Source organism: Chrysoperla carnea, chromosome 4 (assembly GCF_905475395.1).
Source record: "Chrysoperla carnea chromosome 4, inChrCarn1.1, whole genome shotgun sequence".
NCBI classification, from domain to species: Eukaryota; Metazoa; Arthropoda; class Insecta; order Neuroptera; family Chrysopidae; genus Chrysoperla; species Chrysoperla carnea.
In genome coordinates, this window is record NC_058340.1 from 50362235 (window position 1) to 50387012 (window position 24778).

General features: G+C 29.1%; 1 protein-coding gene across 4 annotated transcripts in view; it reads left to right on the plus strand.

The window, feature by feature from the left end:
- Positions 1-24778, plus strand: part of LOC123298038 (zwei Ig domain protein zig-8-like) — a 498844-nt gene that overhangs the window by 272303 nt on the left and 201763 nt on the right. Inside the window, exon 2 of one of the 4 annotated variants that reach the window (XM_044879910.1) lies at positions 4672-4795. The exons of the other annotated variants lie outside the window; for them this stretch is intronic. The gene's annotated coding sequence lies outside the window, so the exon portion shown is untranslated. The remainder of the gene's footprint in view (positions 1-4671; positions 4796-24778) is intronic. 4 annotated transcript variants of the gene reach the window in all.

Consider the following 24778-nt stretch of genomic DNA (forward strand, 5'->3'; position numbering starts at 1 on the left):
ATATCATAATCTCCTGCTGTTTTTATAATTGCTCATTCATGGTATAAAACCATTCATATGTTAAAGAGTATAAACTTTATTCACGCGTGTTTGTAATCTTGATTTTGTGTGTTGTTTACGAATGTTGATTATGTAGTACCTAATTACCAAACAATTTTTTTAATAAATTAATTAGAGAATGCTCGATATTTGTTTTATTTAACATTGGTATTACATAACTACACGTAATTTTCTAAACAACCCATGATTTTCAAATTAAAAAATCACACTCGGTGAGTTTTTGTGTTCATTCAGTAAACTTTTTTTTTTTATTTGTAGGCTATAAGCAGGAAAAACTGTTTTTCGAGATTTATGACTTTGCGATAAATTGTGTTTTACAGATCTATAAGATTTGATTCTTATAGATTCCTTAGAATACCAAAAGAAAACTTTGAATAAAAACCTGTTTAAAAGTATTTGTTTTCGCATTATTAGTCGATAACCGGTGACACTGAAAGCCTTGTCATCGCAAAATTGAGAAACTTCGATGTAAATAGACAAGTTAACCTGTTTAACAGTTTAAACAAGAATCCAAGTAAAACCGTTTAAATACACGATACGAAATGCATTTCGTTTATTACAATGCTGGTATGAGATACTCAAAAAGTATCTGATAACACTCTAAGTAATATTGCCGTTAGATTCATAACTATGGCGCTATTTACAATACTGTATGATCGTTAGATTCATAACTATGGCGCTATTTACAATACTGTATGATATAAAATTTTGGCGCCACTTACATTAGTAAACAGTTCAACTCAACAGTATGGTCTTCAGTCCTATACTATATTGAAGATGTCGCAATGCAAATTGTTTGTTCCGCTATGAGTTCTCTTCACTCCATTATTCTTAACCTATTTTTTCTTCTTAATAAATGTTGCTGGCACGCCATTAGTAGTGGTATGCATATTGCTGGTATATCATCAGTGACATTATAGTATTAAATAGTACTATTCGCCAGCAGTATTGTGGATATTCCAAATCAGTATGAGGCTGATACCCATACTGACATTCTGCGATTATGGAGCTATCAGTGTCACCGGCTTTCTGTCCATTATAACAGGTTACATAAATAGTTTCATTATGACATTAAAAAAAAAATCTGGAAAAACGTGAACAAAATTAATGCTGACATACTGTACTGATAACTAATTGGAAGTATTTCAATTAATATTTTCTCAATACATTTTTGAAGCTTTGTAAAAATTATTAGAATACTTTGACCTATAATATGTACATTGCACACATTACAAATTCCAAACTGATCGCGTAAATAAACGTGAAAAATTTATTGTAATATTTTGTATGCAAGAATAGACATAATGTTTCTACATAAAACAAAGATTAGGTATATATATATATATATATAGGACAAAAGTGAGCTGACCATTCCTGAAAAAAGACGTTGGCATAGTATAATCTATGGTTATTCCAACCACCAAACTTGTGTATATATTTAGAGACTAGGTTAAATCGATGGTTCAGTTGGGTAAATAATTGTGAGTTTAATGGTCCATAGTTTAGATTTATATACATTGTCCGGTAACGAAGAATCATAGTATATAACATATTATACGACCTACAACTAGTATGTATGTTAGGTATCTTATATATTATTACTTCAGCAAGTTTTTTTCTGCCCTACTCTTATAATCCTGATTTTGATCTTAATGATTCATCCATGATTTTCAAGCTTATTATGTCTAGATTTGACGATAAATATACGCACGATCTAAAAATGTATGTAAATTGAAATAATAAGATTACTAGCCAAACATATTAGTTTTTAATTGACTTCAAACAAAAAAGGAGGAGGTTATCAATACGACTGTATTTTTTATGTGTGTTACCTCAGAACTTTCGACTGGGTGAACCGATTTTGATGATTCTATTTATTATCTATTTGAAAGCTGATGCTTCTTGTGTGGTCCTATTTCATTTTGGTCCAGTTCTGCCAACGACATCCATGAGAAAACCAAAAAAGTCTTAAATTTGCATTAAGTATGCATTAAGTATGCACGACAGAGGGCGAATAATTCAATATCACGCCAACCGATTTCGATGATTATATTTTAGTGACCAATTAGTTAGTGTACTTCAGATTAACTAAAAATCAAAAAAACTTTTAGCAAATAGAAAACCGACTTCAAAAGAAAAACTTTTCCAAAACAAATTATTATGCACTAAAAAGTAAAAAAATAAGGATAATATAATGTGGTTAAAATTATTGTTATTTTTGGAATCGGTGTCCAGCCAAACTAGTGAAGCAAACTGTTCTGTCAGAGTTGTTTCCTTGGCTGACACCGACTCCAAAAATAAAAAATAATTTGAACTACATTATATTATTGCTATTTTTTTTTTACTTTTTAGTGCATAATAATTTGTTTTGGAAAAGTTTTTCTTTTGAATTCGGTTTTTTTTGTTAAAAGTTTTTTTACAGATACTCGCCTAATTCTCTAGGCATATAATACTCAACATCTTACTAGGCAAACATGCTAGTTTTTACAGATACTCTCCTAATACTCTAGACATGTAATTACTATTTTTAATACATGTTCTCCTAATATTATTTTAAGGACTTTTGATTTTTTTCATCCCTTTTCTGCGAAATTTGTTGTTTTTAGCCACGGAATTCCGTACGGAGCGAGCTAGTATATACATATATATATTGTACTAAAAAACAATTCATCACAAAAACATTATTCAACATTTTATATTCCCTTTTGAAATTTTACTTTTTTGTTTGTTCTTTTTTTATTTTTTATTTTTTTATTTTTTTTATTTTTGAAGTAAACATTTACTGTTTTCCTTTTTTTCTATTTACTATTATGATACTTAATCGAATTAGAGTGATATTATTTCTTTGTTACAGAAATGCTACATAATTTTCAGTGCATTTTCTTGTCTGCAGTTACACTGTTTATTTACTTTTTTTGTCAAGTAAATGCACTCAATGTGAAAAATCATTATTACGAATATAACTTAGGGACTTGAATGTTCGACGCCCTCTGTCCTGTAATAAGAAATTTTGGTAATTCAGAATCATCTTTGCCATCGTTGTTATTTCAACGTACAAGAAGAATCTTCTGAGTAGTCTATTTTAAGAACTTTTCGATCAATTTCATATTTTTATTACAAAGTAGGAAGTGCCATTCGAAATTTCAAAATTAGGGTGGGTGGATTTAAAGGAATGAAACCTAAAATTTTCTAGGTACCATTTTTAAACATACTCGTCGATATCTAAATCAACGTGTTTTCACCAAAAACAATAATCACATCAGGTCAAGAGTTATTAACGATGGATACCTTCCATCTTCTGAGTAGTCTATCAATCGATCAATCGATCAATTTCATGTTTTTATCATGGTGAATAGAGAATTGTATGCACTTTCAAATGATGTATACCAAAGTAGGGGGTGTCGTTTAAAATTTCAAAGGGGAGGGGCTAGGGGTAAAAGGGTGATACCTAAAATTCTCTAGGTACCATTTTTGAACTGCTCTTCAATATCGAAATCGACGTGTTTTCACTCAAAGCAATAATCACATCAGGCCAAGAGTTATTACTTAAGATTATGGGTGGATACTTTTGAAATGATCACACTGTATATTTTTGGAAAGAAAACAAATTATAGAAAATAATAAAAAGAAATAGTTTTGAATAGTGAATTATTTTACGTATAAAATTATAAAAGTGGGTTAGCGAATTGAATTACCCATAGAAATTTTTCTAAATTATTCATTGCAAATTTTCTAAATTAATTTTATGAATACAATTCTGTAAGAACTTTATACTACAATTGTATAAAGTAGAACTTGCTATTTTCTCACTATTGCAAAAGCATCATATATGATAATTAGAAGTGTATAACAATTGCAGTTAAATTTCTTTACAAGATTTTTATTCAAAAGCTAATATGCAGTTGCTGACCATAAATATAAATGGATTAAAATATAAAAATTTAAGAGAATTTGTAAATACAAATAAGTTTATATTATTATACAAATTTTTCTGTAGTAGATGTAGTAGTGACATCATGAATTCAGAACATTTAAAAAAATATATATTCTGAATCAAAATTTTCGCTACCCATCCGGCTAGATTTTTAGTAAGAGTATTTTAGTAAGAATATCTTTACACATGGACATTTTTATAAGATTTTAAAAATGTTTTTGCTTTAATAGCATAATCTTAAGTGGATAAGAGATAGTTAGTATCTTAACAAATATAATTTGAATTTCTTACTATTTATTCCTAATCGAACCGTTAAATTAAATTGTAGTTGATAAATATTACATTTTAAATTGTCCAAATTTAATTTTAGTCTTGTAGATAAAGCGTCATTTTCGAAGAAAACTTTTCAGAAAAAATACTACTAAAAATACTTTTCATAAATAATGAGTACCTACCTAAAATTAGTAAATACTTATTTAAAGTTATCTTTAGATTTACATTAAAAGATTATACGATTGAATTGAAATCTAGTCTCATCTACTCCTATTAAGTTGATGAAAACTTATGCAACAATTTGTAAATTGAAGGGATCTGCATTTGAAAGAATCGTATAATCGTATAATTTAATTGAATCCCATTTCATTTCATTTATTTAACTTTTTTTTTTCTTGTTTCAGGTAATTGAAAATAAAAATACTTGGTGATAATCATCTATAGCAGTAGGAGCTTGTAACATCAAATATCAAGTATATAATTTCACCGAGTTGATAGAAACAACAGGATTTTTTTGAAGATATTGGGGTAATATTTTTGGTAAATAAATATGATAGTATTTTAAAGATAAATTAAGTTAAAACTAAAAAATACCTAAAAAATTATTAATCATATTTTGTTACCGATGTTGATAAACGATTTATAACTATGATATAGAATCTATCTGCATGCCTCTACATTCTCAGCCAACTCACGAAGGGCTAAAATTTTAAAGAAGTAAAATTCTTCTTCATTCCAGAAAAATACTGTTATCCTCATTTATGCTTGTATAGGTAATTCTCTATTATGGGTAAAATCGGAAAGCTTGAAGTTAAAAATTATAGTTTTTCGTTAGATGTAAGTTTATTTTAAGGATATTTGCAAATAAATAAAATGAGTCCATGTCATTACAATATCTTTTGTATAGTAAGAAAACAAAATGGTAAGATGGATTTATTTTCCAAAATTAAAAACATTGTTGCTTATAAATATACAGTAAAGATTAATTTCCAGAAATCAAAACAGCTAAATCAAAAACAAAATCGAACGGATGTTTTACCAAAACAAAAAAGCAAAATTTGTTTGAAAATATAAAGTGAGGCATCTCGTTGGGTGGTAAAGGATTGATATGTTTTCATTATAATTGAGATATAAACAGTGGATTCTGATAATAAAATTTTTCGTTTGCTTTATATCGCTTTCGCTTTACACATTTCCAAAAATAAAGTGTTAGGTATACAGCTAACTTAATTTTTTTTAATGTAGAGCTTTCGAATTTAGGGAATTAATTTTAACGATAAAAAGCTTTTATTTAACTGACCTTTACTAAGGTGTCTATGAGATATACTCCTTTCATGGGAACAATTGTTGCTTGAAACATTTTTTCTATCTTACTTAACTTAAAAGAAAGATTAATTCATTAGATAAGTGAACGAAATAATTAAAGGTATTAAATTTTTATGTTATACAATACATATGTAAAACGATAAAAAGTAATATAGTGAACTCAAAATATTGCAACATGAGTAAAGAAAATGTCGATAAACGATATTGATGAACAACAAATTGCAAATCTGTACTCTTAGTATTCAACACATACATATCTTTCTACTTCAACTTATAGCCACTATGTGTTGTATAAGTGAATTATCCTCGATAAGGACTTCTGAAGTACACCTTTAAATATTGACCTGATGACCTGAGTGAGTATTGTCAACATCTTTTAGAATAAGATCTGTATGTGATAAAATAATATACATACATACATACATAAGGATGTTGATTACATCGTTACATTCAAGTGCATGAACTTTTTCTTATCGAGTGAAGAAAATTTATTCTTCTTGGAAAATATAACACCTAAGTAATATTTCTCTTTATTGAACTTTTATTCTTTTTCAATTATATATATGTTTCAACAAAGTGTTTTATTTTTTATAGAGAATATTTTTATTAAATATTTTTTATTCTTTATTTACACTCAAAACCTCATAACCAATAACCTATTTTATGGGCAACATAATTTTATCGAGGTACTTAAGCACTTTAATAATTTGTTTGTAATTCAGTACCTGAAATCATTCTCATGCACGGAATTTTCTTTCACATCTGGCATTATACAAACTTGTTGGGTAATCCAAAAGCGCCATTTCGAAGAGTATATTTTCCAAATTTCGAAAAAAGTCATAATTGCGTTCAGAATAACTTTTGACCTTGATCCTCTTTTGCTCATTCATGGCGTTGAATGAGCTAAAAGCTACAAGCTTTTTTTCTTTCGTTTTCAGACAATTAAGTTCTATATTTTTATTTATACTTCTAATTAAGTCATAGCAATTAGGCAAAAAATTGACATAATAGATAACCAATCAATTATCTTTGTTTTAAGACGAAACTAATGACTACGCCAGGGTTGGTGAACCTTTATGTATCAATATGCTATTCTTTCTTAAGAAATGATTATTGAGGCCATAAACAAATAATTTTGACTTCACTCGCGCTCGCGTTTGTTCTTAGCACAATACTCATAGTAAACTTCGCCGTGAAATATTTCGACGCGTTCCATCACGCTTACCAGACATCCATAAACTTAATAAATTACTGAACTCATAAAACGAATAGTTTAATCTTTTTTCCGATGGTTTCCGAGACCGGGAACCTTCCTCAAATATCCTTAAACATGACGTAAGTATTTTGCCAAAATAGTAAATACTGTAAAGTAATTTGGCCAAATTATTATGGGACTATTTATTTGAAACAGAGCCATAAAATCAAAAATACAAAAATTCAAAAACTAAAAACTAATAATTTCTGTAAGGTTTCTGGTGGGGGTACATTCTGTATATAAACGAAAATGATTTTGTGAATTTTTCACGCAATAAAATAAATACATTAACGAAGAATATATAGATTCAATTTCATTGAAATATTTCTAACACAAATTGATTACAATTTCGAAAATTCTCATGGGAGAAATAGTGTATTTATTGAGAAAACAACATTTAAGTGTATTTATTGAAAGGCTAGTGTTGAAATATTTTAGTTATCCAAAGGGACAATGCATAACATAGAAGAAAATGAATATTTATGGGATTATTATAATTGAAATGGACTAAATGAGGTTAAATTTACTCTATGTTATAGTGCGTCACATATGTTCGGGAGAAAGTCGTACCTTAGATCACAATTTACCTGCATTTATTTTTAGTTTAACTATTTTTATAGAAATTATAATACTATGACGAAAGTAGTTCTTTGTTTGGAAATTTAACTATTAAATAGCTATTCATAAAATTTGTTCATATTTTTATTTTATTAATGTGCTATCCATGGTAAAAAACCATATTATACAATGGATCTCTCTCTAAGCATTTTGTATAACTCACGCCACAATGTAACATAAATACAAAATTGAAGTAAAAAGGTCTACATGTCTGTTGATGCTCTTAGCATTAGTAATTATTTCTTCATTAACAATTGGCTGAGTGAATGGTTGAAATACCATGTGTTGATTACGGAATCGATTATTATTTAATATCAAGTAAGTAAAGAAAGATAGCCACTCTTTGATAGCCTCACATAGATACATATCACACACACACACATAACTGATATTCCTACATAATACATACTAATACATCCTCACGGGTAAACAGTGATGTTTACGAAAAAATGTTTCAAACAAAAGTTGTTTATTTTTTTATGAGGAACATTTTTTACCTAACTTTTGTTCTATCTTAACGGAACCTTAATATCCTTACTTGTTTTTTCTTAGACGTATCCTCATCTTTATGTGCCGAAAAACTGTTTGATTACCTTTCTGTAAACGAAAGTTGAATAGAAGGACTACGTGTTTAACTTCTTAATTTTTTGATAGAATAGGATTCAAAAAACATAACCTAATAATCATAGTAAATTTATAAACAGTAACAATTTTTCTTCTTTCTACGCTAAACGTTTGTATTTCTGCAACGCCCATAGATAAACCTACCCTCGATTGCTTATAGCTTAACTTCTGCTTCGTATGGTTACTGTGCAATAGACAGAAACACCTTACAACAAACTTAACGGTGATCCAAGGCACATTGTTGCCTTATTATGACAAAAGGGTGTATCATTAAAAACGTTCATTTCTTTTACTGTATTTTAACAGTATATATAGAGCAGGCATGGGTAGACGTGGCTTAGAGTCCCTCAGGCTCTTGTATCTAAACTACGAGTGACAACCTAACCAGTGACAACCGAAAATACGAGTAAGACATCTTTTTTTCTACATATCTCAGTACTATAAGAAAACTGAGATAGGTAGAAGAGTCGTATACCCGTCTCGCTTACTCCTTTATGAGCAATGCGAACTTGCATGAAGAGATACACAATAAAGATTATGGCACACAATAGAGTTATAACAATGGTAACTTCGACTTAAAATAACTCTTGCCTGATATAGAGTGTAAAATACAAAAAAAATTGAAGATACGTCTCTTGATCATAATAAGGGCAGATTGTCACCAAGGTATAAAACTTTCTCCTGTATATTACATGAATATACATTGATAGATAACTGACTGTGTAACAAAGTCCGCATCAGTGGTAGATATTAAATTACTAATATTCAATATAGGTATACTAAAATGACCTAAATATTTAAATAATTCGTTTATATTATGATGGTCTTGTTCTTTATCTAATAGTGGTATTAATGATTACACATACAACATTATTACTTTGCTACAGAGCTACATGTTTTGGTAAAAAGCAGAAATCAAGTAGTTTTTTAAAAGTCTAGTAACTATGTCATTCAAAGCTTGATTGAAAACTTTTGCCACATGAATACATTTTATACATGGGGTTTGATCTGTCATAACATCCATTCTAAGCTTTAGTTAATTTAACAATATTGATCCATACCTTTTATTTGGTACACACCATCCTTTGGCTTCGATATTCAACGATTAATGAATCTCTATTACGAGCTAATAGAGACATTCGGTTTTCTATCTACCAATTGTAAATTCTCCACGAGTTTATCACAGTAACCTTTTGGATGATGATTTTTTCATTTAATTGATCTTTATGGTTAGGTATTAATGATTAGTATCAGGATTGAAAATGTATTATCTTTGAATTTTGTCTAAAATAGCCCTGCAAAGTACTAGTACTATTTCAAATATTTCTGTAGAGTTACAGAGATTTTCAGTTCTAGAGATTTCAGTTTCGTATTTTGAACCCAATCCAGCGTTTTAAATGGTATGGTTTTTTATTTTACCATGAAGGACGCAGGGATTCTGACTTTACTGTTAGTTTATTTCAGCTAAAAGCGCTTACAAACAATGCTCCAAATTTAAGCTCCATAAAATAGACTTAAGTAGTCTTTTTTGCGAAAAAGAACACGGCAAGAGATCTGTGAAGACGGAAAACGTATACGAGATTCGGTACAATAAAAATCACGCATTAATACGAAAAAGTGAAGTGTTTTAGCACCAATGCGAATCAACCTTCCATTTGATAAAAATGTGAGGCAATAAACTTTTCAGCTTATTCTTTATCAATTTACAGCGAATAAAACTGTGTCTAATCCTGGATAGAAGCATTTACACTTTTCTTATATTTTCCCGAATGAAAGATCGTTAATGTATGAAATCTCTCCTCCCCAAATGATTTCGAAATTTTCAAGAACATTGGAATAAATTTGACCTCGACATATTTTAATTTGAAGAAGTCATCCTACACTCAATCTTTTAACTATATTTCCTTTAGAGGCCTTTGACTGAAGGTAGATTATCTTCTAGAATCTTTAGAATGCTAATGGCTTCAGCCCGGCAATATTTATCGTTCGGTTCCTGAAGTTTCCACGGTCTTTTCTCGATTTCATGTTGGTCTTTCTTTGGATGATATTAGTAATGATTTCCAAGGTAATGTTTGGCTTTGAAATTTCATGGAATGTCTCTTTACTTCGACACATACATCACGTTCAAATTAATGAATGACTTATGAAAATAATATCAGCATCTCTGTGCCACCTTAGAAATTGTATAAATCAAGCTTAGTGATTTTGTCACCGCTTATTTTTGAGAGAATAACAATGTCGTTGGGCATTAGAGAGTTGAATCTTCTGCGTTTTAACTTTTGCTTGCTATTAAGCTTGTCTATAGCCTATATTAATTTGTAGTTAGTCGTTTCAGTGAATTCATGGAAATTTGCAGAGAATATTATCTTATTAAAATTGGTTGATAAACAGTTGCAGGCACTTCCATTTCTAATTCAAATTCCATGAACGCAACTCATTTTAGAAAAGCATACCGTTTTCAAGATTTATTTAAAGTTAAAACTTCTGGTTTTATTATCAAATAAAATTTCTGTATTTACTTGATATTTACATTTTGTATATAATAAACATTTTAGAATAGGGTTTATTTATAAACTCTTGTTGAGAAGAAGGATCATTAATATAATATAAAATGATTGACGTTTTATGTTATTTATCTGTTTATCGACTGAAAATATACATAGTTTATATTAAAAATAATTATTGTTATCAAATTATGTAAAGACTAGATATAGAAACACATAACAGTTATGTCGAGCAAGTTAATAAGGAATTTATTGTAGTTTTGTTAGGATTTCATCATGAAAAATAAATATTTTGATATCAAGTTAGCACAACTTTTTTGGAATCCTCTCTGTTTCATGATCCGATGGTGGTGTCAAGCCCACTCGTTTTTAACAATTTTTCGTTCTTTTTATGTTCGATGGGCGATCAAATAAACACTTTCAATACAAAGCATCAAAGTAAAACTTAAAAATATGCCATTTTGCCCCCATATTTAAATTTCAACAATATTTAAATTTCGTATCAACCGTTTCTAAGTTTCAGTTTTTTGTTTGTCAACACGGCTTCACAATTTCTGTGCAAACATTTCTTTATGGGTTTTACAGAAATAAAGAAAACGGATAGAAAGGAATAACGTAACAACAATTGAAGAGAAAATGTTGAAGTTTTCGTGCTGAAAAAATTGTAATATATCCAATAAGTACAAGCAACCTAAATAACAAAATAATACAATTAATAAATAACAAAATTCAAACATCCGAAAACTATAAAACAGAATTTAAATGATGAAACCAGGAACTTATAAATATCAAATAGAAGATACATAAATGATAACATAAAATCGAAGGCTTATACATATATATTTTCACAGGAAGGGAAAATACATGTTTAAAGCTTTCGACTGCATGTTTATCATTTAACGATGTTCAAAATTTATTGTATATTTAATTTTTTTTAGTTCTATTGGTATGATTTTTTTAAAGCCCTATTAAAGACAAATATTTAAAAAAAAATTTAGTTAATGGTTTTGAATAATGATTTATATTAACAGCTTATTTGATTTCAAATCAATCAACTCATCTGTACCTACGGATAATAAATGTTGCCTGTCTGTTTATCCGTTTCGTTTATGGATCCAATTTCTAGATGAATTTCAATAATTGGCAGAGCAAATTTTCTGAAAATTTTATTAAAAAAAAGATGGATAAAAACTTCGTTTATCGTTTAATTTTTATCTCTTCCAAGCCACTCAGTTGAATAGAATATGGTGGAAGCGCAAATAAGTGCATATATCATAGATTACAATAATTCATTTAAAATTAAAATGCGTTTCTACCAAAAAATGGTTTTCAACCAATTAAAATGTATCTATGAAGAAATTGAGTTTTTTATCAGTTTCAATTCATTTAATATTATTTATATGGTTATCGAAGCTTCGAACACTTAGGGCAAGCATTTCATTAACTTAGCAGTTAATGTATAGTATTTTCTGAAATTTTCGTAGAATTTCGTAGAATTCGATTTGTTAACATTTTCCGTATTAACGCAATTAAAAGAGTATCTTTTCTCCACAAGATACAAAATTTGTTTTGGTTTTTGTTTGTTTTTTTTTTAATATATTGAATTTTCTATTGTAATTTTTATTAACACTAAAGAATTTTTTTAATGTACCTTTTGCATGCAGATGATGAAAATAGCTTTTCACAGCCACCTGAAAAACTGAAATTTAATTTTTCCAAGCTTTATTAAAAGAACTCCTGATATTTTTTAGGCAACCAATTACCGGAATATTTGTTAATATTTTACATTACATAAAAAAATGACATTCATTCGGTAAGCAGATGTGTGAACGTCGACTCTAATTCGGATCTTGTACTAATAGATGAGATCTCATTTAGATAATGTTGCTGTTACAACTTGATCGACCTAGAATTTAATGTAACAAAGTAATATATAAAATATTTAATAACGTTACTACATTATTAGATGGTGTTATGAGTGACTGACTATAGTATAGTAGGAATAGTATATTGTTGTAATATCGTTGTAAAGTTTGTGGTGGCTTGGATGGGATAGTAGACAAAGAACTTTGTGTTTTAATAATCAACACACAGAAAATATAGAATATAGTGCGGTCGCTGAGCAAATTTCTGTATGAGAAATTAAGGAAAAAATTTTTTTAATCTAATCGACCTAAATTGATATACATGTACCTTGGCACTAAAATTAGAAACTCCAGCTAAAATTCAATGAAATTAACATGCAATATGACATTAGGGTTTTATCTTGGTTAATTTGTTACTGGTAACTGCCCATCCATCTGGCGGTAGACATTTAGAGAATGTGTGACTGGGATAGAGTATATTCAAAAATAATGTTCGAAGAATAGTACTAGTGAATATTTTACAGTACTTCTACAGAACTTCATATATTTTCAGAGGTAATATCAACTTGTGTGCATGAAATCAATCAACAATTTATATAAAAAATATAGCAAATATTTCTACTTCTGCTTTTTCACGCGAAAAAATATGTTGATTTATTTAATGGAAGGACGCTCCTTACATTTTCATGACCACCATCAGGTTGCACTTTTTTATTTATAACGAAAACCAAAAATGTTTTTAATCAGATGCAAAATCCAATGAAATAAATTTCACATTTAAACACTTGTGAATATCATTATTAGTTTGAGAAGTGATTTATCCAATAAAAAAAAGTGATATTATCTCCTAATTAAGTACGAAACAAGTAGCAGTGGTTTTTTCATGCTAGTACTAAGCAGTAAAAATTGGAATGCCATGAAAACTAGGCATGTAGCATTTACAAGACGCATTGGAAAAATTAAGGAAAGATATTTTCGGAGGCTTGTCCGTTTTTCCAGTTACAAAATGGGTGTTAAAAGTTTGACCGCTATGTTTTTGTGTATGTGTGTGTGTGTGTGTGTGTGTGTGTGTGTGTGTGTGTGTGTGTGTGTGTGTGTCTGCGACATCGTAGCACCTTAACGACTTAACCGATTTTAATTTTTTTGTTTTCATTTGACAAGTAATTTAACGGAGAGTGTTGTTAACTATGTTTCAAGTGCGATTTTTATGGTTCCGTACCCGATAAATACTAAAACATTGGCGACGATCTTCAAAATGCTTTAAGGAAAAACGTAATTTAATGAAGAGTGTTCTTATATATGTTTCAAGTGCGAGTTTAGGGCTCTATACCCAAAAAATTTTTCAGGGGTTTTTAAAAATTTGAAAATTTCACTTGTTTTTGTAGAAAAATATATGTACAGTTGCATGTCATAAGATAAGATGCATGTCTAAAGTTCGAAACAAAACAGCTCAAGAAGTACATCAATCAATGAAAAATTATATTGCGGGATTGTCCAATTATGTTATGAAAATACATAATGATCGAATATTGTATTGCGCAGACTTTTTTTTTAATTTTTGAATGGCATATCTGGAAAATGGAACAATTTTGACAAAAATCTTTTTGCTAACTTGTGATTTTAGAGTGAACTTCAACCTAAAAAACGGTTAGAGTAAACTAACATGTGTTCTCATATACTTGTAAGGCTCCTCTAATCGACGCATAAAAAATAATTATGTATATTGAACTCAGCGCTTGCACTAAAACAGTACAGCAGGCAGGCAACAATAATGTCTTGTATGTATGTATATAACATATAATTTATTGAAGGAAGGATTATAAACACTAACTAAATAAAACAATTAAATTTATCGATAATACTTAAATCTTTATATCAATATATATATATATATTCGTTAATGTTCTTCAATATTATACATATTTTGAATTTAAATATTTACTGATAGCAAAAATTGATAACACAGGTCTGCAACTAGAAAACTGTATAGGATTTTTTTACCAAAACTGGGTAACATATTTTAAACTTGTATGAATTCAGATTTTCTTGCAAAACTCATTCGAATGTCAAAAATTCGAGTAATTCAATCATTAGTTTTTTTTTAATGATTTTTACAAGAATGAAATGGATAGAAAAAAATGGATATATTTTTTTTTTGGATCCAGAACCTTAAATAAAAATAAAATATACTAGAACTATCCCATTTATTGTTTTAAGGCAAATTCTTATAAAAGGGCTTTATCATCAAGGGCTTTGTGAAGTAAAGTAATATTGTTGATAATTTTTTTAAACTGACAATACCATAACAGTAGACTTATACTAAAACTTATACTTTTGGATCTCGAGAAAAAATTTATAGAAAAAATATTTGGCTTAGCACAAAAATTCAACATAAAATTCCCCTACTGATTAACACGTTGTATAATAGACAAATTTAATTAGGTATGCAAGTTCTCATTGTAACCTTTACCATATTTGTAAAATCTAGCTTCTTGAGCTTGCATTTTTTTCTTAATCCTAATCTTAATTATGAATGTTACAGCAACAAAAAGTAAGTATCTTAGAGACATCAAAGATAATCTTATCAGAGGTGGAATACATAAGTAGGATAAACGATTCGATACTATTGGGTCTTGACAAACTTCGTTCAATTTTTACCAAAATCGGTGCAATAACGAAATGGATATGTTCTATAACAAGAGTAACTTTGATGTATTATGTTATCGATTTAAAAAACAGCTGCATGAAACAATAGTATTTTGTATAACTACACATCTTATTTTTAAAATAAATAAAGCAGAAAAAATAAGCTCTAAAGCTTATTCTATGCACTAAAGCTTATTTTTACTGCTATATTTTATTCTTATTTTTCCGTTATGTTTTTGTTTTCATCATCTAGTTTAATCATAAAATTTGTAATTGAAAAAAAATATACTTTCTTATTTGAATTTTCCAAGTCCGTTATATATTTTCTTTTATATTAACTGTATATATATATATATATATATATATATATATATATATATATATATATATATATATATATATATATATAAATATTTTCAAATAATTTAAAAAAATTATTACCTAGAGCAACCTATACAATATGGTTAACATAGACGCTCGTAAACGGCATATTCGACCGTGAGCCCATAATGATGAAAAATTTCCAAATTCCTTTTTGTCTGCCTATTTGAGGATTCATAAAGGTGTTATAACCGTGGCTTCGTTGTCGAAATTATAAGAATCAATTCTTTGTTTTTCTTGTTTTTTGACGATGTATTTTGTCCTATGTATATATCAAAGTTATTAACTACAGAATACGTGGACAAAATGGTTTTGTTTTACACTACATTGCACTCACTCTTACAATTCATTTTTTAAGGATTTCGGAAAACTTCCTGCTATCTTTTCAGACGTGTTTTGTTCTTTTATAATAACTTCTTTTTTACTTCTATTGTTAAAGCTTCCAATAATTTATCAACTATCAAAAAGATAGGCGACAAAAATCACGAAAATTGCGTTTCGTAATAGGCTCATGGTATACATTTTAAATAAAATATTTCAAAGTGAATTTGAATTGTCTGTATAATAACCTATTATTGTGTTTAGCGTGATTTATATTTGACTCTTCACTTATTTCAACTCATGATTCTTGAAATATATAGCAAAAGGTTTACAAAACTTCAAACATCTTCTACTAATTTCGATGATCTGTCATGTTAAGGAAAAAACTAAAAGTACAGACTTCGATTCTTGAAGGAAATGTATTTTTTTTTACTTAACTTAACTAGCAATATTGATGACTAACTTAGTGTTCAGTTTTTTACTCATTATATTGTTAATCATCTGCCATACAAGTAGTAATAATTAATTATTTCTCTAAATTTTCTGTATCTCGGTAATAAATTGCCCATCTCTATAAATAAATAACATCATTACTTAAAAATATAAGCAATATTTATGGTAAAAATATTGTGTAAAAACTCAAATTAATAATAAATGAAACGATGTAGAAATAGAAGTTATAAATATTTCCGATAGCGATGCTGAATTCTGTTCTGCACGCAACTACAAGAAGCTATTTAAAGGCGGAGGTAAAGACATTTATAAGTATAATATTTTATAGTAAATTGTTACAAATAAATTATTAATTATATTTTGGTATGATTTATATTTGATTATTCATTTATGTCAACTTATGAATATATTTAAAATGATTACCAATTCATTGATGGAAAACCTTTCTTTACTCTATTAATCTATCATAAAATCAATTAAACCGTGAAATTGAACCCATTTAGAATACAAATGGTATTGGGTAGGTAATAATATGTATAGGTAGTCGTTATACACCCTAAGAAGTAACCTTTTAATTAGATAGAACCTTCATTTTATAATTTTAATGTTATTATAAAATTATACTACTTAAAGCATAAACATAATGTTATTCTAGTTTTCATAAAAACAAACACTTTATATTATTGTTATATCGATATCAATTTATGTATAAATAATTAGTAAAATTGTATTTCATAGAACGGATGGGAAAAGCTCATAAACAATTTATGGAGAAGCAATTAAAACAATGAATATTTTGAAGAAGAAAAACCATTTTATTGATGCTATTTTAACGAATCTGACCTCGTTCAAGTTACTTCACTCTTTTTTACAAGTTATTTCATAAAATAACAATGACGTATGGTCGATTTTTTAGTTTTTCTACAATGCACAATAAACCAGGGTTCGAGGATGTATATATCAATGGATATATACATATATGATGATATATTACCCGATATATATCACATGAATTTTTATGATATATATCAATACAAAAATTATTGGAAATTTAATATTATTTAGTAATTTTTGTCGTTTGTTACTGTATTTCTACTTCTCAAATTTTGATGGCATTGGAGTAGAGTTAAAACATACTAATGCTAAGTTCTAATCGTGTCGTGTCAGAAAAAGTTCGTTACTAAAGAGTAAGTTTAAGAAAGATTCGGAATCGGAAGATGATCTAGCTTTATCTTCCATGCAGTCAAATCAAGCACAATTATGAGTACGCCTTCCAATCTATATTGTGTATACCGTGGACGAGACTATACCGCACACGGTATAAGGGCTCGACGGCATAAAGAGTATACCGTGAAAAAGTATACCGTGCATGGTATAAGGGCCCCACGGTATAAAAGGGCAAAAATAATTTCATACCGCGTCTAAATAGACCGTATACGGTATCCCGTGGACAGTCTAGACCGTATACGGTATACCGTCTACGGTATACCGTCTATACGGTATATCTATACGGTATACCGTCTATACGGTATACCGTCCATACGGTATACCGTCTATACGGTATACCGTCTATACGGTATACCGTCTATACGGTATACCGTCTATACGGTATACCGTCTATACGGTGTACCGTCTATACGGTGTACCGTCTACGGTCTAGACCGTCCACGGTATACCGTATACGGTCTATTTAGACGCGGTATGAAATTATATGGGTGCTTTCCCATCTGTATAATGTATACCGTGGACGAGAGTATACCGCACACGGCATGTTACATTTCTGTAGAATACGCTTTCCCATCTGTATAATGTATACCGTGGACGAGAGAATACCGCACACGGTATGTTACATTTCTGTAGAATACGCTTTCCCATCTGTATAATGTATACCGTGGACGAGAGAATACCGCACACGGTATGTTACATTTCTGTAGAATACGCTTTCCCATCTGTATAATGTATACCGTGGACGAGAGTATACCGCACACGGTATGTTACATTTCTGTAGAATACGCTTTCCCATCTGTATAATGTATACCGTGGACGAGACTATACCGCACACGGTATATTTCATTTGCTTCAAATAAGCCTTCCAATCTATATTTTGTATACCGTGGACGAGACTATACCGCACAGGGTATAAGGGCTCGACGGCATAAAGAGTATACCGTGAAAAAGTATACCGTGCACGTTATAAGGGCCCCACGGTATAAAAGGGCAAAAATAATTTCACGGTATACACAATATAGATTGGAAGGCTTATTTGAAGCAAATGAAATATACCGTGTGCGGTATATTTTTCTCCAATTCATTTTCTTTGCTTTAATTATATTTTTCATGTTTGAAAAACTATTTTGGTTGAAAATATATTAAAATGGAAAATATTAAGAAAAAAAAATATTAAAAAAATTAACGAATATTAAAATTTAAAAATATATTTTTTTAAATAGTTTGTTTTAAAATATATTCTTTTCTCTAATTCATTTCCTATGTTTTAATTATATTTTCTATGTTTTAACTACGTTTCCATTATGTATTTAATAATTTAAAAAAAAAATTAATTGTGAAAACAATTAATTTTATTATTTATTTCATAAATATTTAAAATATAAAAAAAAAGTTGATAAAATGTGATGGGAAATAAATAAATTGAAGTATAATGTTCTCACAGAGTTGCTTATGTAGTATCTCATAGTATTAAATAGTCTTTAAAGTGGGCTGCCAAAATTTCTAACAGTCAGAGGCTAGGCAACCATTTTTTTTCGAAAACTAGAAAGTTCAAGCTTTCATTTGATACCAAAATTATGCTTTAACTAATAAGCTAAGCAACTACACCAAAATTAAAAAAATCAAAAAATGGTTGCCTAGTTAAGCGCCTGACTGGGGACTAAAACTCCTATATCATTATTTTCATTGATTTGAGTACTACCTTTTCCAATAATGTATGTCCTTTAACCGATCAGGTGCCTTTTTCAGCGGCCGGCTCCTAACCTATTAAGTCCCAAGTTTGTAATGCTTAAAAATATTGATGCTACGAACAAAATTTGGATATAGGTGATCATAAAACCACCGGATTAGTCCATTTTCGGTTGTCTGTCCGTATGTCTATCAACACGATAACTCCAAAATGAAAAGAGATATCAAGCTGAAAAATTAATCACGTTCTCAGGACATAAAAGTGAGGTCGAGCTCAAAAATGGCCAATAAAGGTCAATTGGGTCTTGGGTCCGTACGACCCATCTTATGAACCGTTAGAGATAGAACACAAGTTTAAATGTAAAAAAATGTTCCTTATAAACAACTTTTGCTTGAAATATTTTTTCATAAACGACACTGTTTACCCTTGCGGGCTGGCTAATCAGGTGCAAATTATAGAGTAAATGTATTATAAGGGAATGTAAGTTCTATGTGGCTATCCACTTACATGACGTAAAAAACAAACAAACGATTCCACAATCAACTTAATGTCTTTACATGGTATTTCAACAATTCACTCAGTCAACTGTTTGTTTTCACTTGTTATTTGTTTTTAATAATTCAAAGTTCAAACTAAATACTTTTTATGAGCTCTGTAAATACCATCCAATAATCTGAAATAGTTAGTTTCCAGGAACCAGTAAAAAGGCTCTATTGGATGAAATGATGTTATGTTTTAGATGAATAATCAATAATACATATACAAAATTTTGGTGTTTAATTTTATAATATAATAATATTTCCTGTAATAATTTCTTCATTATGAATGTTAATTCAATTAATATGTCACACTTTTTGATAAGGTTTATTTTCTTTCTAGAATAATATAACCTCCTTTTTTAATGTAATTAATTATATATACGCAGTTTTTCATTGTCCTTTTGTTAAAACGCTTCCATATAATATTTTAATTAAATATAAAACTTAAATATTATTCGTGAAATTTCTGCCATTTTCAAGGTAACAATATCCTTATGTACTTACGATGTGTATGAACCTCATTATTCTTACAATTCAGAACATTAATTATCTTCCTACATTATGTATATTTGTTAGGATATAATTACAAAAAAAAATTATCACTAATGTGAGCTTCTTTTCAATTTTCTCAAACTTAATTTTCCGTTGCAACATTTACTGTTAACTTGAAGAATGATTGTCTTCGTAAACAACAACAACAACAATAAGGAGTTGTAAAATACTATTTTCTACTCTGTACCGGTATTTTACCCTTAGGATTTTCAATGGTAAGGTCACAATACTTAATATAATTTTATGGATGGACATACAAGACTATGGTTTATAAACAGTGTGTCACATGTAAGATGAAGACAACCTCATATTTTCGTTATCTTTATACCTAATGGGGCACCAGATATCCATGTTCAGTGACCCCAAAAACCCTCAAGTAACGAGTTTGGATCGATTATATAACGAATTTCTCGAGAATCTCTATTCGACGCCGGCGACATCGTTTACCCTAGGCACCAGGTACCTCGGAGATCAACTCTATCCCGAAAACCTTCAAGTAACAAGTTAGGAATCATTTTCAACACTATTAACCAAATTGTGAATTTGGTATATTTACGGTCAATTTAAAATGCAATTATAAAATGCATATTATTTTTGCAAATTGTATATTTTTAATTTCTTGTAAATCAATCTAGGTCACAAAATATACTGATTCTCTAACTAAGCGAACGCTGAAAACTGCATTTAAACCCGACTTACTGTTCAAATCTCTCGAACTTCATTGCTTTGTTTCCGCGACTATGTATAAAAGAAGACTTTTTCAAAGCAATATTTTTTACGTTGCAGTTTGTGTGTGAATATTTTTTGAAAATATTTACCTTTACACAGCCGTTATTGATATTGCGATCCACATAACTCAGAAACACTTGCATTCGTCGAACACATATAGACTTACTCAGGTTGCTAAGAAATGATTAAATTTGAACGAAAACCGATTCCCCTAAGATTAATGGGAAGTCCTTTACGTAGTGCACATTATATGTTTGTATCGTCTTTCCTTTCTATAAAGATACAATTTCAAAAAATTATTTCATTTTTTGATGATGTCGCGTGAGTATATCACATATAAAACTAATATGGTAGTACAAGAAACTATGTAAGTGTAATGTCGATTTTCACTCATTTGATAACCAGATCTGACATATTTTTTATGAAATTTTATTGATTTTTAAACACTCCTATCATAGTTTTTCTACCGAAAAATGTTCAGGGCTATTTTTAAGTAAACTAATTTTAATCAATTTTTCCATGTACGGTTTCTTTCAGGCAAGTCTATACCATTATTTTCGTTATTAATTTATGTTTCTTCTGACACCAATTTCGATTGGTTAACAGATCGGTGTAGATCTTCTCATACAATATAGTTAACTACACCGATCTGTTAATTAGTCGAAATTTCTATCAGAAAAAAGATAATTTAATTACAAAAATAATAGTTTTGGCTTGCCTGAAAACAACCATTCATGGAATTGATTATAATTAATTTAATTAAAAATAGCCATGAAGACATTCGATTGAAAAACTATGATAGAAATTAGACCATGATGTTTTATTTATGCTGTAAAAGCTTTATTCAGATACTAATTAAGGTACAAGGACAAGATCGGTTGCAAATGAAGCAAATGAAGAGATTTTTTTATTCGACTGACCTATCTGCAATATAAATTTGGTAAAAACATCAATTTTATTATTTAAATACAATCTAACTTTTAAAATATAAAACTCAGATAATGAAATAAATGTACAAAAATGATTTTTTAGGAAAAATATTGAATTATTCGGATTAAAGGTATAAAGATAGCGTTTGTATTTTATAAAATTTTTACAAATCGATTTTATAACTTTAGCCTTTTGTTTTGTTTTGTTTTTTAATTTTAATGAAGACAATAATCCTTAATAAGTGTTCCGTAGCGAGATATTTTTTGACTACATAACAGTTTATTACCTAAATGAGTTAAAAATCGCTTGTAACAAATAAACACAAAATTGAAATATTTGGTTTTATTGAATCAACATTTCAATCAAATATGATTTTTGAAATATTTTATTATGTAATTTCAAACCGTATTTTTATAAAAAAAAAAAATACTATGGTATTGATTTTCATTATGAAACAATTTTATGTTTTTATAACAATGTATACTAGGTATTATATATAGTTTGTTAATTAAAGTCATTAAAAAAACAATCAAAATTCATAGTATCCATAAATCGAAAATAGAATAGGCTATCGATACGTTGATATTTTTATTAGATTAATTGACCATAAATTGATAGTTTTTACAAACAAACACAAAGTAATAAAAATAAAAATTCGAAAAATCCAACGGAAACTATTATAATTCGTATTATATGTTATAAAGTAAAAAATTCTGGATGACCGAGCTGTGCTCGGTATTTTTTTTGTTAAAAAGACACAAATTTTATCACTAATATAAGAACCGTTTAAAACTCCACATAAATACCAATTTGAATATCCCGGTAATGTACTTTATTTTGTTAACTAGGATATACACCAACAGATGCCAGAAAGAGTCATATTTTGCAGTGTATGTTTCAGTTTTTCATGAAAAGACGGATAAAACGACGTTTTTTTTCTTAAATGAAACCAAGCTTGATCGACTTTTCGTCCCAAAAAACCCCTACAGACTCGTTTTCATGAAAATCGTTGTAGCCATTTCCGAGATCGTTGTTTATTCGAATATCAAGACCTTCGTTAAAGCTTAAATAATGTTTCTCTTTTCTTTTGAAACCTTGTAGCCCAAAAAGAGCAGGAGAATTTAAACTAAACCCTCTTTGCAGTGACAATGAAAAAGGTCTACTAATTAAGAATGAGCAATAATATGAGCCAGTGTAAATTTGTACAGCTTATGTCATAGAAAACAGACACTCGAGAAGCTGTTTTCAAGATCGTGTCTCTGATAACCATTTCCTCTCCAAAACATTCAATACCAGAAAATACTCCACTGTTAACTACTTTTACTTCCGAGAAATCCACAGGGAAGTAGCAGGAAAAGGATATGAATAAAAAAAAACAATTTTTAATTTAATTTTTTTCCTTGAATTAAATTTGAGAAACTGGGAACATACTCTTAAATATATCAAAAATGACCGTTTTCAAGACTGAAAAACAAATTATTAACGTTTAATTATTTATGCTTAACGTTATCTTTCCCGGGACACAGGGAAATTCCAGGAAATTGTGAAGACGACGAGATTGCCAGAAATGGCACAATGTTGCCGGACACAAGCCTCAATAAACATTCGGGAGTTCTATTTGTGAACTGCAAGTTTCTTCTCAAAGAGGATATCTTAAAAAAGGGCATTTTTAGACGGAGGGAAGAACGTACTTGTGGTACCACAAGACAGATATGGTCTGTGTACAATCGTAGGATTTCCGAAAATCTTATATCTCTTCCAAGGACCTCTGTTCGCAAAGTTTTTGCGGTTATTACAGGACACTGGTTGGGCGGTAGGCATGCTGAACGCCTGGTCCTGGCAGTGTATCACGACCACTGTCACAGTGGTGAGAAAGAAGAGACAATGTCTCATCTTCTCTGCCACAGTCCAGCTCTTGCCATGAAGAGATGGACTGACTTGAGCCAAGCTCTCTTTGACAACCTCTCCAACCTCAAGTTCGTCGACGTCAAAGCTCTCCTGCTGTTCTTAAACATGGTTCATCAAATGGTTTATAGAGTAGTGGCCGGCGATGGACCAATATTTGAATAATAACTAATAGCATTTATCGTTTAGTTTTTTCTTTGATACTCCCACAGTCTGCTCAAGACAATGTTATGAATTTTTTTTTACATCAATTTATTAACGAAAAAATATTTCATACTTTTTTATGGACGCATGCGTTTGTAATATACAAATTAACATTTTTATGAAAGCATATTTATAAACAAAGTGTTTATCCATCTGTGTCAGAACAGATGGATTGTATAATGTGCGTTAACGTCCGTCATCTTTTTGTTTTACAAGTTTTATGAAATTATGATACTTTTGACAGATAAATAGAATAATAGAATCTATCGTAATTCAAACAAAAATTATCCGCAAATTCATTTCCATTATCCATTCTTTGATTGTAGTACATGTAAATCCATTGTATTCATTCATTTTTATTTCCTTTAACTTGTTATGTAAATGCACTAAAAAATTTTTAATATATAATGTTATTAATTTTCACAATAAATACAAAAAGAGTTTTTTGTATAGGCCAAAAACTAACCATGTTGGATATTGGAGTGGATTTCTCGATAAATATTTGTTAATAAGTAAAAATTGAAATTATCTCAATCGAAAAATTAATCTAAATAATATTTTGAAGAAAACATTTTGCTGTTGTTGAAGAAAAAAAAAACACAAAAAATTAATCGACTAGGGCAGGGTATTGGCACTGGTGTTACTTTTTAATAATAAATGATCTAGTTTGGAGCATTCTACATAGGTATATAATATAAACAGTTGCTACACATTAGCAACATTTAAAAGGATTTCAACGTAG